The sequence below is a fragment of the Oncorhynchus masou genome, chromosome 5 (assembly GCF_036934945.1).
Source record: "Oncorhynchus masou masou isolate Uvic2021 chromosome 5, UVic_Omas_1.1, whole genome shotgun sequence".
Classification (NCBI taxonomy): domain Eukaryota; kingdom Metazoa; phylum Chordata; class Actinopteri; order Salmoniformes; family Salmonidae; genus Oncorhynchus; species Oncorhynchus masou.
Genome location: NC_088216.1, coordinates 43,961,953 through 43,978,334, shown reverse-complemented (window position 1 = coordinate 43,978,334; position 16,382 = coordinate 43,961,953). Strand labels below are relative to the sequence as shown.

Sequence of the window (16,382 nt, the reverse complement as noted above, 5' to 3'; positions counted from 1 at the left end):
TCTGTGGCCAATGACCTTGAGCCTTCTTGGATGGGCACTTCTAATGTATTTATTAACTCAATTATTATTTATATATATTTTTTACATTGTTTGGAAACTGATGTGACACGTATTAATGACAAAATAACATGCAAAACCGATAAACAGGTGGAGCTCAAAACAGGCTCTGCCCCACCTGCCCCGAATGACGGTTCTCCACTGGAGGGGAAACCAATCCATAAAGTCAGATACTGTATCTACCCTGTCTTTGATAATAGCAGAGCAACAACCAAATCAGGGCAATACCAGGAGTCAGATCGCTAACCCGTCTTTGACTCTTATTTACTATTGCTATATATGTACATCTTAACTGTCAATCGGACGGCTGTCTCCTGCCACTGCCAATAAGCGAGTTTCTCATAGAATTTTATCCTTCATTTGCAGGCTGAGCAAGTAGACTATGCAGGGTTAATACAGACATTGGCAAGTCAAATTCAAGGACTTTTTCAAGCACTTCATTGTAACTTTCAAAGACACATTTTATATTTAATTGTTGTAATAGCCTTTATACAAAAACTGATGGATTTCTTTTTTAAGAATATTGCTTTTTTGGGGGGGGGGGCTACCCAATGGCATTATGCATTGGCATTGTTTTTACATTCTAAAATATGTCAGAATAATATGGCTATTGCCTGACTAAATAGATAGCATGCTCCCGACACAAGCACATTAATGAAGTCTGTCCATGTGGTAGATAGTCAGTCTTGCTGTTTGAGATGTTGAGTTATTAAGCCGTTTTGTATCATGTTTTAAAACGATAAACGGACCAAAAACCGGTTATCTTAATTATCTATAATGGTCTCGTTGCAAAAGCTAAATTGTCGCTACGGAACATTGAAGCACGTGTGCAGATCTTGGAGTAAACTGACGATAGCACAGATAATAGCAAACACCACAGAAACAGAATTGGTGCTCGCTAGCTTTGCAAATTCAGCTATTGTTGGAAGCCAGCCAATTTGAAACAAACTATATTAAAATTACAAAAGGTTGCAGTATATGTTGTGTAAATGGTGAACTCATACAGCTGTCAATTCTTGTCACTGAAATCCGTTTCACATTTGCTAGCTACCTTTTAGATCGAAGCCCATTTAGAATGATAGAAGATAAGATGATAGAAGCCCATCTCCTGCTGTAAATAACCTACACACTGTGTGTGTGTGTGTGTGTGTGTGTGTGTGTGTGTGTGTGTGTGTTTGTGCAGCTAGCCAGTATGCCAGGTAGAAAAATGTCAGAAAAGGGTAAAAAGACGGACATCAGAGTATTTTTCAGGACTCCAAAACGCAAAGCAAGAACCCTAGTAGCCTAAGACTTAGTTGATAGAATTTTCATTAGGAAGAAGTGAAATGCTAATGGGTTGTTTCACAATGATGTCATTAGGCAGATCAGGCAACAGAGGGCACACAGACAGCAGAGCTGGGGACAGATGGGCAGGGACAGACTGGCAGAGACAGGGAGTCTCAGGTAAGTTTGTTGAGTCTTTGTTTGGCAACATTATGAAAGGTTCTCAATTTTTTTGACTTGTAAAATAGGGACATAATTGGAAAATGCCATGGACACCCCCACTCTCAACTTAAACTGGTGACTGAACTAAGATTTGTTTACGGCAATGGTATTGCTGTTGTGATTAATTGTGTAGTTTTAGGTACTGGTAGTTAGGAGTACGGCAAACACCGTATTTCTTTTCTAGGAGACTGACTGTGAGGGTGGTGAAAGGGAAAGAGCCAAGGAGAGAGACTTCAGAGGACAGTTTCACAGCCACGGCAGGACCAGGTGTCAACCTTGTTGCCAGCAGCACCAGTATAGGGGACAGTGGCACAGCCACGGCAGGACCAGGTGTCAACCTTGTTGCCAGCTTCACCAGTATAGGGGACAGTGGCACAGCCACGGCAGGACCAGGTGTCCACCTTGTTGCCAGCTGCACCAGTATAGGGGACAGTGGCACAGCCACGGCAGGACCAGGTGTCAACCTTGTTGCCAGCAGCACCAGTATAGGGGACAGTGTCACAGCCACGGCAGGACCAGGTGTCAACCTTGTTGCCAGCTGCACCAGTATAGGGGACAGTGTCACAGCCACGGCAGGACCAGGTGTCAACCTTGTTGCCAGCTGCGCCAGTATAGGGGACAGTGGCACAGCCACGGCAGGACCAGGTGTCAAACTTGTTGCCAGCTGCGCCAGTATAGGGGACAGTGGCACAGCTACGGCAGGACCAGGTGTCAACCTTGTTGCCAGCTGCGCCAGTATAGGGGACAGTGGCACAGCATTGTCCAGTTACCTCAGTGATGGCACAAAACCATATCAGCCACACCCACAATTTATAGAACCGCAAACTCTTGCCAACAGAGTGTTGACATTTCAAGAGAGATTGTTTCGCGATTTCCCCTGGCTACATTATAATCCATCAATAAAAGGAGTTGTTTTCACTGTAGCCAAGGGTTTTCAAGCCAGCCATATTTTGGCCAAAGAGTGGATGCTGCCTTCATTAGTGCAGGATTTAGGAACTGGAGAAAAGCCATTGTAAAATTCACAGCACATCAAAACTGGCAAACCCACCGCCACTGTGTAACTGTAACAGCACACCAGTTAAATCCAATCAGTGTCCAGTTATCCAGCGCGTGGGGTAAACAGCAGAAATGACGAAAGCTACCTTGCACTGTATGGGAAAGCAACAACATTGATTGAATCCATTGAGACACTCAATACGATTTGCTGGCACTATAGGACAGATTTTTTTAAAGTGTTGGATTGTGTGGAGGTTCAGTTTGGTGACTGTTTTTACCAGGATAGTCTAAACATTCTGCAAAAGTTGGAAAGAGTGCTTCTCACGGCGGAGTTGGATGAGTCTCTAGATCAGTACCCTGAGCTGAACATAGATTCTCTTTCAGTGCAGTTGCCTCTCTTTCGCAACAAATACCTGTGTAGCAGCAGTTGAGAGGCAGTAGAGGTCCTCAGGAGGCTACCAGTGGAGGTGCGGGGGTTGGTTGACCATGTTAAGGTGCTGATCAGAATTGTCTGTAATGTACATAATGACAGGCTGGACAGTCTTGAGGGAAAATATCTGCCAGCAATTTGTTGGATCCATTGAAACCCTCAAACATGTTCGGTTCTTTTGTTCAGTAGTGTGTATAGCAGTGGTTCTCAACCTTTTTTAGTACTGGAACCCCTGCATATTTTGAGGAAAGGCAGGCAAGGTTTTGAGTGGTCCTCAGGGACCTCCACACCCTCTATATTATATGTAAAGTTAGTGGAATCCTTGTGCTGCTGAATACGTTCATTACACTTTTTTTATTTCATGGACCCCTTGCCATTACACCAGGGACCCCTAGGGGTCCACATACCCTGTTTGAGAACCCCTGGTGTATAGTATGATATTTGTAATTTTGTTTAGTAGTTTTTAGTACATGACAGTACACTTACTAATTATTTATTTTATTTAAAATTGCATACTTTGTGTGACATACTTGTCCATAGCTGTTTTTTGAAGAGTTGAGACACTGACTGAACAATAACTAAGTATTTCTGAAGGATGTTTTGGTTGATTTGTTTGGGTTTTTCATTGAAGTAGTTATTTTTCTTTTAGAACTGTACTTATTCTGAATGTTTTGTTCTTGTAAAGATGTTGTAATAGACTCAAATCAGTGCCACATATTTAATGACTATATATGTCACATGACTATATAGTGGGGCAAAAAAGTATTTAGTCAGCCACCAATTGTGCAAGATCTCCCACTTAAAACGATGAGAGAGGCCTGTAATTTTCATCATAGGTACACTTCAACTATGACAGACAAAATTTGAAAAAAATCCAGAAAATCATATTGTAGGATTTTTTATGAATTTATTTGCAAATTATGGTGGAAAATAAGTATTTTGTCACCTACGAACAAGCAAGATTTCTGGCTCTCACAGACCTGTAACTTCTTCTTTAAGAGGCTCCTCTGTCCTCCACTCGTTACCTGTATTAATGGCACCTGTTTGAACTGAAATACTTTTTTGCCCCACTGTACATTAACATATTACAACGTAGGCTATGTGTTACAGCATTACTTTTGGTGTCCCCCTCAGGAATTGCTCTTTCATGTAATTGTCCCCTCCAATGTTGATATCAGATTTTCGTCCCCTGCAGTCATAGCAGCCATATTACTCCTCCCTTTCCTACAGAATGGAAAACCCAGAGGCCTCTACATTATGGACAAGGTATTTGTATTAAAAAACATCAAAAGTTTAAAAAAAAAATATTCACATTTACCACAAAAACCAAGGTATGAATACTGCTAAGTGCACATACTGGTACATATCATAACTTGGAACATCGTTCAGACTGCTTTCCTACCCCTACCACTGTCGGTCTTCTCTCCACCAACAACCAGCTGTTTGAGAGCTGCACACTCTCTGCATGACAGACAATCTATGAGGCACTGTAACTAGCTTGCTTACAATTTGTGATGATGAATGAGTGTGCTGTATACCAGAAGTCCATTCATTTCCAATGAAATGCTGCGTTTGTCTTGCAGCATTGCGTTGCAGAGGCAGTTAATTGTACGGTGTCAAAACAGATCCAAAAGTTGATTGCGCACGCCATTGAAACATCATTGTTCGAGTAAATGTGAAAGCTTGCAAGTGTGACTTTGACAGAGTAGAACATCTAGCTTTCTTTTGATGAATAGAGATGTGCCCCCGGGTTCCATTGTAGCTCCTGTGTTGTTCTCAATTCCTATTAATGATGTGGGAAATGGGATGCAACCAGCAAAGTTACATCTATATGCAGATGATACAGTTATATATTAATGTGCTCCTTCTCTGGTTCAGACTATTGAAGAGCTCCAGACTGATTTCAGTCACTGTAGGCCTCCCTTTATGGTCTCAAACTGGTCTTGAATGTACAAAAAACTAAATGCATGACCTTTACCAGAGCTAAAACTCTGCCAGAGAACATTAGCATTGTCACATCTGGTGGCTTATCCATTGAAAAAGTGTCATCCTACAAATATCTAGGTATTTGGTTGGATGACAAGTTGTCCTTTAAAGTTCATGTGGATAATCTTGTGACAAAGATTAAATTAAAATTGGGTTTTTATTTTCGTAATAAGGCTTGCTTCCAGCTTATGGCTAGAAAGAAGCTTGCTCAGGCCACATTTCTCTCTGTAATTGATTATGGTGACTCGTTCCATATGCATGCAACCACCTCTGTCTTACAGAGACTGGACTCTGTTTATCATGCATCCTTGTGCTTTATTACAAATGCCAGGTCACACACCCACCATTGCACATTGTACTAAATGGTAGGTTTGACCTCACTTTATATGCGCAGAAAGATACATTTGTATGTGTTCATCTACAAAGCCCTTTTGGGTAAACTCCCTCTTTACCTCTGTAGTCTGGTCTCCTTCACCAACATACCCGGTCTGCTAGGTGGTTGCTACTTAAAGTCCCCAGGACATTCACAGTATTAGGCAAGACTGCCTTCTCTTCTTGTGCACCAAACGCATGGAATAATCTACAATCCATGTTTCATCTAGATATGTTAGTGCCACTGAATGAATTTAAAATATTGATGGGAGACTCTGTTACAGAGGAGTGTAAAATGCTTTTTTTCTAGGCTGGATCATGTTGTTGTATTGTATTGTTGTATGTTTTAATTATGTATTGCATTGATTGTTGCTGCCTTCTTGGCCAGGTCTCCCTTGAAAAGCAGGCTCTGGGTCTCAATGGGCTTTTCTTGGTTAAATAAAGGTTAAATAAAATGTAAAAAATTGTCACAGATCAAAATTAAAAATGTCTTTAACAGTAGGCCTACACTCTACAAATAAACGTTTCCTGGAGTATCCTTTAGGGGTTCTTCAAATTGAAACAATAGGGGCACCCCTATAAGTTCTTTGAAGAACCTTTTGGGATTAATTATGATTTTAGCAGTAAAATAGATTTTTTTTTAAATGAAATATGAGGTGAACTACCAGCAGAGTCCCAAGTCCAATGAGTATATCCTCTGGCATGTTAATGTTCTCCGTATCCATAGCCAGAAGGATTTTGCAGTGCATGGTGATCAAACAGGTTTCCTGTTTTATTCATCAGAGGTGTAGGGAAGGTGAAGTCTATGAAACCCCAAAATAGTAATTAAACAGATGATTAACAAAACATGCACACAACAGTATTCATACCTTGGTTGTGGTAAATGTGAAAAAAATACACATACCTTGTCCATAATGTAGATGCCTATGTGATTTTCATGTGATCTGCATAACATACCGATTCCAATTGTCATATCTTTGTATGACTCCTCGTCTGTATACCTGCAGACATAGACAAAACAGTTCAGTCATCTGCACCAAATACAGCTAGCCTTCAACATATTCGTATTCTTACCTCTTTGCTGATTGATATCAATTGAATTGTGTCAATTTTCTGTTTTAGAAAGATTTGAACAAATATGAAAAGGTAGATGGCATCATCACAAAACATTTTAGATCATACAAGGGACAAACCTTTCCTTAAATTGAGGAGATCTTTAAAATGTTTCAGTTAAGTGCCTGCACCTGCTGTCCTTTCAAATTAAAATGTTTCAGTTGGGCAGTTAGGTTCATGTAAGAACCCCCAACAACTGAAGAGGCTCCTCAATTAACCCCACCTCCTATGGGGTTCTCGGAAGAACCTTTAGGGGGCAATTTTCAGTGCCAAGAACCCTGGGGTTCTTCAAAGAACTTTGAGGATCTTAGAAGAACCCTTGCTGAACCCCACATTATTTGAGTCTATTTGAGTCTGTGTAAAAAAATTCAACCAGCAATAGACATTTGTCATTGTAAAGATTTTGCTCTCAATTTCTCAAATTGCTATCTCTCAAGTCTTGGCACCTTTGAATTTCAGGCTGATGGGGGTGGGTGTAAAGGCGGGTGCGTGTTTAGAAACCTTAGATTGGTCACTCTCACTGGAGTGATGGACAAAGTCACAAATTCCCACCATTGGCCAGTCCAATCTTTTGATTGTCTATTACGAGCCTTCTGTTATCAATGCACTGCAGAGACTTCTGTTTAGCTTCATAGACAAGTATTCATAGCGTGGTCGTAAATATTTAAACATAATTTTTCCCCGCATAGGTATTTCATTTGGAACAATAATGACATTTTGTATACAAACAAGTCTTTATTTTTTATGAACTGGTTCAATAATCATATCCAGCTGGTGAGTCAACTTTTTAATACAGAAAGATTGTTACTCAATTATGAGGAATTTTTATCTCGTTACAATATCCTTGTAACACAGAGAGTTCGCCATAGTCTTTGATGATATTCCATATGGAACTCTCATGTTATTTAGAGGTGTAGCCAGACCTCACCTTCTTGACCTACCCTCGCTTAATCCAGTTGACTCTCCAATAGGGAAATATGTTTCTCCTCGCTCCCTCAAAACAACAGATCTATTCGTGCTTTATTTCAAAGGGATATTGTATCCATTCCTTATGTCACAAGTTACTGGAATACATTGGTCACTAATATATTACCACACATACTTGCTTGTTAACAGGGTCAAAGAGGACTGATCCATTAATATTACCCTGCGAATCATTACCTGAAGAAACTCAAAAAAGACATGAACATTAATTGTACTTTTTGTGTTGAGCATCCAGAAACAGTTTCACATTTATTTTGGCATTGTCTACATGTAAAACAATTATGGAGATTCAGTTTTATAATTGTTAATATTCTTGATGACTTTTGTAATGTGCTGCTTGGTTTTCTTAACCATAATAAAGAAAAACAATTTTACCTCAAATCTAATTGTGCTATTGGCAAAATGTCATATTCAAATCAAATCAAAATCAAATCAAATGTATTTATATAGCCCTTCGTAGATCAGCTGATATCTCAAAGTGCTGTACAGAAACCCAGCCTAAAACCCCAAACAGCAAGCAATGCAGGTGTAGAAGCACGGTGGTTAGGAAAAACTCCCTAGAAAGGCCAAAACCTAGGAAGAAACCTAGAGATGAACCAGGCTATGTGGGGTGGCCAGTCCTCTTCTGGCTGTGCCGGGTAGAGATTATAACAGAACATGGCCAAGATGTTCAAATGTTCATAAATGACCAGCATGGTCGAATAATAATAAGGCAGAACAGTTGAAACTGGAGCAGCAGCACGGCCAGGTGGACTGGGGACAGCAAGGAGTCATCATGTCAGGTAGTCCTGGGGCATGGTCCTAGGGCTCAGGTCCTCCGAGAGAGAGAAGGAGAGAATTAGAGAACGCACACTTAGATTCACACAGGACACCGAATTGGACAGGAGAAGTACTCCAGATATAACAAACTGACCCCAGCCACCGACACATAAACTACTGCAGCATAAATACTGGAGGCTGAGACAGGAGGGGTCATAAATGTTCATAAATGTAAATTCACTAATTAAAAAAAACACTCTTCCGTGTTTTCTATAAGGAATTCGAGCAGTACATTAAGAGCATTCTACATTCTTCAAATAAGAAAGCTGTTAAAACAATCAAAATGTGTTGTTTATTTTAAGGTCTTTGTATAATCTTTCATTTGTTGTACCCCCTAGCATATGTATCATTGTCTATTTATGTACTTACTGTATGTATACAGACTTTTCTACATTGGTAATAAAAATACATTTTAAAATAATATATAAAATTAAACAAAAAAATGAAAAAGAGACTTCTGTTTAGCTAGCTAGCCAACTTGAGCAGTAAGTGCCGAACGACTTGGGAACCGAGCTGCTTGATAACCAAATTCATTTGGAAATACATTTCAATATGTATACTACGCTGTGAGTCGAATGTAATCCACCTGCTAGTTAGCTAGCTAATTACCTGTTAGCCAGCAGACAATCAGCTCTAGCAAACACCATAAAACGAGTCCACTAATATCAAGGAGACAATATTTAGGGACACACACACCCACAGCACATGAGGATTTTGAATTATATGAAGACAAAGTGGAAAACCTGCTACAGTTCATCCAGTACATAACCAGTCCCAAATTAAGCAATAAGGCTCAAGAGGGTGTGGTATATGGCCAATGGATACAGCCCTTAGTCGTGGCATACTGGCAATATACCACAAACCCCAGAGGTGTCTTATTGCTATAATAAACTGGTTACCAATGTAATTAGAACATTAAAAATAAATGTTTTTTTCATAACCATGCTATATGGTCTGATATACCACAGCTGTCAACCAATCAGCATTCAGGGTTCAAACCACCCAGTTTATAACAATATATTATACAACGAGTGGTTCTAATCCTGAATGATGATTAGTTAATACCACATTTGTTTGTGTCTATTCCACAAGTTACCACCGGCTAAATCTATGACGTTAAAATTCCTATTTAGTCTGTTCCATTTGACTGCGCTATCCACCATCTCATCAGCTCAGCCAGGCAATTTATACACTTGATCTCCACTATAAAAAGCATCTCATGTTTCTTTTCGACTAACATTTTAGTTTTTAACAGCAGAGATTTGTACAAACCTTTTTTGTGTCTCTCCAACATTTGCAGCATTGTTTCAATATTCAAATTCGATCTCCAGCTGTCCTAAAGTAATGAAAGTGTCGGGACGAGACAGAACAGGCAGGCAGCGTTACTCAGCCAGTCGAAATCATGAATCAGCTGGCATAATATTTATGGATATATACAAAGAAATGTCAATTGAAAAAAAGTTAATGAAATTAATTGTAGCTAGTTTGCGGTCTTTCCAGCTTCAGTTTGAAGTGATTGTGTTAGATATGTTGTTGGTTAGCTCCTCCGAACAAGTGTCCTGACGAGAGAGCACATTTTCTATTCCAGGCGAAATCGCGCCTCATTAGCTCATTGTTATGGATTTATGCAAATAAATGTCACTAAAAACACCTTAAACAAATGCAAATGCTGCTATTATTCTGGGTGCACTGTTTGACGTGATTGTAAATTAGCTGTAGTTGGCTAGTTAGCAAGCAAGGAAAAATAACATTGCCAGCCAGTATGGCAAAGGAAGACTTTGTCTCTGGCATAACAACACCAGTGCCAATATATCCTCCAAACACTGGCATCTCTGGCATTATCACAAAAAAGAAGCTAAACTGACATATGAGAAACCAGCTTTAGAATCAGAATCATCTTTATTCGCCAAACATTTGCATGTGCAGAAATTTGACTCAGTGAAATGGTGCTGCCACAATAAACAGACAAAAAATATATATATATATATGCAGAATTTCCATAGATACACATTCAGTATGGATATGGAAATTCTGCATATATATTTTTTTGGTCTGTTTATTGTGGCAGCACCATTAAGCTACATTGTAAATTAAGAATGTAAGATGATAGTGCACGGTGCATAGTCTGGATGAATAGCGCAGAGTCCATGGATGAGAGGATCATTGTGGACCAGGCGGCCGGTTGGTGAGGGCCATGGCACAGGGGAAGAAACGATTCAGGCAGTGGGAAGTTTTGGTTGTGATTGACTTGAACAGTTTGCCAGATGGGAGTCTGTGGAAGAAAGGGTGGAAGTGGTCGGTGATGATCTTTCATGCATGCTTCCTTGCCCTGGAGTCATGCAGGACCTCAATGGAGGGCAGGTGGCAGCCAATGACCCTCTCAGCAGACCCAGACAATCTGTTGAAGTGATGGAGGTGGTGAGGATGGACATTTAGAACTGAATCAGTACACACAGCATTCAAAGGAGCACTGAGAACAAAACAACACCATGCATTCATGACGACTCCAGAGTGACGCAGCGGTCTAAGCCACTGGATCTCAGTGCCAGAGGCGCCACTACAGACACTCTGGTTCGAATACAGGCTGTATTACAACCGACCATGATTGGGAGTCCCATAGGGCGGCGCACAATTGGCCCAGCATCGTCCAGGTTTGGCCGGTGTAGGCCCGTCATTGTAAATAAGAATTTGTTCTTAACTGACTTGCTTAGTTATATAAAGGTTTTAAAAAATTCACCAAACATTGCACTGAGGAAAATAGATTTGTTTTATAGTAATTGTCTGATTGAGAGCTACTATTATCTATCAGTTACAGAATCTCAAATTATAAAAAATTTGACATTGGAAGTTGTATTGAATACAGTCAGTAATACCCGAGTCAAATCGCAGAGGGAGTCTTATCATATCAGATGTTATAAGTAAGCCAGAGCCATCGGTGGAAAGAGCACAAGTAGAACCAAGATAGAGGTGCAAACAGAATAAATGTATCATTAAACATAAGATTCCACCTAAAACAATGACATGATCTCTGTCCCAATTCATCTCTGCTCAACTCCTCACTTCTTCTCTACTCGAGTCCTTCTCAAAACCCATTGGAGGTCTGAGGCGAGGAACCTTTGGGTCGTCTCCTCCAATGAGGTTTAAGAAGGAGGTGCGATGGTCAATCCTTGCATCCATAGCTCGGTCTATGAATTTGAGAGTGGTTACATTTCCCAAGCCCCATCCCTCAGCTTTTTACCGAAACAGGGGCAGGGAGAATGCTCTGTTATTGTTTCAACTGCTGATTGTCACTTTAAGAAACACATAAATGATCATACAAGTATGTTTGAGCATACATGACTGTTGGGTGTGTGGTGCCATACCTTTAGTTCCCAGGTGCAGCCGAGCTGACACACTGTTGCAGCAGACCACCCTCTGGCTGTTTTCCAGACAGCGGTAGTGCTGGAAGGTGTCCCAGGCACTGTTTGTGGCAATGTCACCTCCCTCAAAATCAGTAGAGATCTACAGGTTCTTACAGTTGGGGCATCACCATAATTAAAAGAGCAGTGGAGGCTGGTGGGAGGAGCTATAGGAGGACAGGCTCATTGTAATGGCTGGAATGGAATCAATGGAACAGTATCAAACACATCAAACGTATGAAAATCACGTGTTTCACTCCGTTCCATTTATTCCATTCCTCTATAGAGGGCAGAACAATACAGGAGATGGAATTAGATTTAGTATGGTTGAAGTCCCAACTTAAAATCCTTGTACAATCCAGACATTGGTAAAAAGGTAAACAAAAGTAGGGCACTGGAGTTTGAGGAAAGTGGAAAGATACATATGTGCAGAGTTGTGTAAGGCATAAGATGAGTTGGTGACTCACTGGTCCAAACTTAGCGACTTCTGGCTCGTTCATGGCGTGGTCCAGGGCGATGAAGTAGAAGCCTGACTCCACCTGGTCACACATGCATTGACGTCAGGAAATATCACAGACAGAGTTGGAATTGAAATGTTTTAACATCTTAATGTTGCATTCAAGGTAACAGTCCATTTCAAGACTGCTGTGGCTGTAGCGGCAACTATGGATAATCATTTAGCCAAATAAGTGATAACACATTATGTGAGACTGAGCCAAGCTGTAGGGCAATTCCACGGTACAGAGTGACGCCGACACTCAAGATTTTTCACTTTAAAAATGTATGTAAAATAAACTATGGTTTCAAAGTGAAACAAATCATACAACCGTGTGCACAAGGACTACTTTAAACAATTTGCAATCATTGGTTTGTTTGACATACATTTTAAAGTGAAAAATCTGAGACTCAGCATCACTCTGTTACTGTGGAATTGCCCGGTACTAATCTACATCACTTGTCAGTCAGAAAGGCTCAGTATTGAACAGCCTGCTGTTATTTCATGCCCAACCCACCTTGTGGAGAGCTATCCTTCTATAGGTTTCCACTTCTTCCCTTAACTACACCCCTAATATTGTTTAGCAATGACTATCACATACATTCAGTATGGAACCATCTTTCTAACCATTAGCCAGCATCTGGTCATCATCCAATCTACGTGACAAATGTCCTATGCACAATGTCTTCATACAGAGTCAAAGAAATGAGAGGAACTCGCAGTAGTACCACTAATGATTCAGTTACGGGCGGGATTGGTGGATAACATCTTTACCTGCAGGAAGTCCCTGGAGTGCTGTGCATAGAGGAGAGCCAAGGTGACCTACTTGGAACAGAATGGACTCCTGTCTCTGTATCTCTTGTCTGTCAGCTGAGCAGAGAACAACTTCACCACCACACACTAGTGACAGTAGACCTGCATGGAAAGAGGGATGGAGAGAAATAAATGGTTTAAGGTCATTCTCATTTATTGTAACTGCACAAAAACTGAGAGTAAAAAGTAATACATCTTTATTTCAAATCAGATTGTATCTCAAAGTATGTGGTTAGCGGTTTACAATATAGACTATTATTTGGTTCAGAGACTGACTTCTCTTGGCTCCCCCTCCTCTATCACTAACCTTTTCCCTAATTGAGGGTCATCCCTGTCTATTCTCACCCTACACATCTCCCCTCTTCTGCCACCCAGTCATGCTCCTCTACTAAACTCCTCCTCGACTTAGATACAATGCTCCTAGTTAAATCGGAGACGGTAAAGAAAACGAAACCCCCTTTCTTTGGGTTAAACTACATGGTTCCCTGCTAGCTTGCCTCATCAATAGCCTGCTTTAATAACATAAGACCAAACAACTAGCTACTTACATTTCAATATTCAAATCACAGTAGATTAGCTAGTTAGTTGATTAGCTAGTTTCTCTACTGAAAAACGATCAAACTTACCTCTATATTATTGTCAGTCATCGTTCATCTCTCACCGTCCTCTATTCATCTGTATGGTCAAAATCCGATGCGAGCATCCGATCCGTGATTGGTCCAAAAACCTGACCAATTGCGTTTCAGTAGCCTGCACCAGGAATGTTCATTCGCTAGAATGTTCCCCTGTTATAAAATTATAGTAAGCGGTTGCGAGAGCAAAATGTGTCTTAGAGAACAAACTGGAAAATTGGTGTGAGTGGGATGAAAACACAACCGTGTGTGGAAGCGGTATACATGCGTGTGGAAAATGCCGTTGGGCTCGCTCAAAGTCACACTTGCAAGCCCTCAAGTTGAATTTGCGCACAGCACGTTGGCCTGCGCTCGCGGAACATGTCCTCTGCTCGCTCGACCACATTTCTCTCTCGATAAAAGTGTTTGATTGAGCAATGATGTTTCCTTCCCGATTTCTCGCGCCCGTTCGATTTTTATTTAGTCGGATTTGACACCATACAGTTGTAGTGGTTTCTATGTGGTGTATACATTGGATTTATCCAACGTTTGCGTCAAATTGTATGTGTAGACTTTCCAGAAATAGTGACAAAAGGTGAGTGTTGAACTTTTGTTGCACACATAACCACTAAAATGTTGAACTGCATAATGAACAAAGTTTGACTGCAGAATTTATTCCGCAGTACTGATGCAATGACGCTGTCGGTTGCCCGCCATCCACCACCGACGCCCATCCTTGCAAGGCGATCTTTGCAAACTGTTAAGGCACTCAGCTGCCTCTGGTGGATGAATTGCCGTGTCGGCTCACAATGTGTAACTCACGAGGACAGACATCTACTTTAATAAAGCAGTTGGTGACTCCTGACCTGGTTTATGTAAAACTTTGCAGCTGGCCCATTTAGCGGAAATCGCAGCTGGGCAAGAAACGACAACCCGACTTACACTCGTCACAGCTTGTGGAAACAATTGCCAGAAATGAGCTGTTATTTCTAGGTAAATACATACACAGTAATTTATGTACTATAAAATAAAAATACTACCTAAAAACAGTTTCCTATACCATTCATTCATTTTATGGATTGGAAGATTCCATCCTCTTCATATGATGGCTGCCAGGTGAAACCAGGGGTGGACTGGGACCAGAAATCAGCCCATTTTTTCCCTTGAGACACCACACTGGACCATTTTCTCCGAAGGTCCCCATTTAATTACATGAAATTGCCACGTGGCAGAGCTAAAAAAATTAAATAAAAGCAGTTTTACAGCTAATTTCCTGCAATTCTACACATGTTGCCATGATTTATGCAATGTTACAATGATATCTGAGTGAGAGTGACTAACAAAAAATAAATAAGGGCCCCCTGGAGGTCAGGGCCCCTTTGTGCCCTTGCGGTAATTACAACAGATATCTGGGTAGACTAGATTACCAATCCAGAAAAGGTTGCTTGGGCTAATTGACTGATGGTCAGTGACTGACATAGCAAGAGGAAAACTGCTGATGCACAACCTAATTTAGAAATTGTGTGTATTCTACTTTTTCGAGGAGCCTCTCACGGCCGGATGCCCTAGGTGACCACCTATGTTGCTTATGCCCAGGGCTGGGCCTTCCACCATTATTAGCCAGATAATTATCATTTTGTGCACATAAAGAAACCCAGTTAGACTGCCCACCGGACTAAAAATGGGCCTGCATTTACCTGAAATGCCAGATGTTCAGTCCGCCCCTGGGCGAAACCATCCAAGATGTTGGGTTTGATTCTGGTCAAAGTGCAACTACTCAGTGATGATAGCTTTCCTCTTTCCCCAGTCTAATGGGGTTTTAAGTATGGACATTTATGGATGCTAATGTTCGGTAATGGCGACAGGTCCACGAGGACTGATCGGCAGGAGTGTGTGTGTGTGTGTGTGTACGCTAGCAGGTCCTTCAGGCCTTATGATCTACTGTCAAGCTAGATGTTGTTGAGGAGCCTCAATTATGAAAGCATCCATTTTTTATATTTTTGTTATCTGACAATGAAAAACCACTCCATCACACACATTGTATGTATGTGATAACACAATAAGATATTTATTGTACCAACTGGTATGTCTTTATTATAGACTAGCTTATGATTCATAGCTAACACATAGCCTCTAGTTTATATTGACATTTCAGGTGTCATGCAGCTATTCCATATGGACAGAGAATGCTTAGTTGAATGGTTGCTTTTTTGAGGTCCCCTTGGGGACTGGAGGGACCAGTGAGAGGATGACCTGGTTTAAATTTTCTCCTCTCTGCCTTGTTGGTAGCTACCCATTTTAACAGAGTCCATCCGAGCAGATGAGAATCAACTGTGCAGGTGGATTGGTTCTTTTTTTACTAAGGAATATTGTCATTTTATTCATCTGCAGATAATTAGGTATACCTGAGGTCGTTTTGCGCTTCTCTAAGTCAATGCTGTTATTCTAACGGGTGCAGGTGTGGCTGTGGAAATCCAACGATTCTCTGTCCAGAGATAACAAGTAAGTCACCTACTTTGTGTGGCCGTTATTTAAAACCTGACTGTTGATCAAATATACATATTTTTAATAGGCTATGTGGTAGGCTACAGTGACCTTGCAACAAGCACGAGTGACAATGATTTATGGCAGAGATTTGACACTGAATGGAACGAATGTGATTCATTGTATTCTGTCCTCTAATTCTCTTAAGTTTTCGTGCTTCTGAGATGGCTTAGTAAAACGACAAAATTATCAGCTATAAATAGAGTAAAGGATACCATATGTCATATCTAATTTATTTAAGATGTAGGCTATTTAAAAACACCCGCTACTTGAGTTCG

General features: G+C 40.8%; 1 long non-coding RNA gene across 2 annotated transcripts; it reads right to left on the bottom strand.

Annotated features, from left to right (window-relative positions):
- Positions 1–10,269: 10,269 nt before the first annotated feature.
- On the bottom strand, positions 10,270–13,625 carry LOC135526812 (uncharacterized). 2 transcript variants are annotated; one of them, XR_010453358.1, is made up of 5 exons: positions 13,576–13,625; positions 12,911–13,051; positions 12,108–12,179; positions 11,605–11,835; positions 10,270–10,640 (listed from the first exon to the last, which is right to left on the bottom strand). It is a non-coding gene; the product is annotated as an uncharacterized LOC135526812 (long non-coding RNA). The 2 variants fall into 2 exon arrangements; XR_010453357.1 differs by having other exon boundaries at positions 11,605–11,807.
- Positions 13,626–16,382: the final 2,757 nt, after the last annotated feature.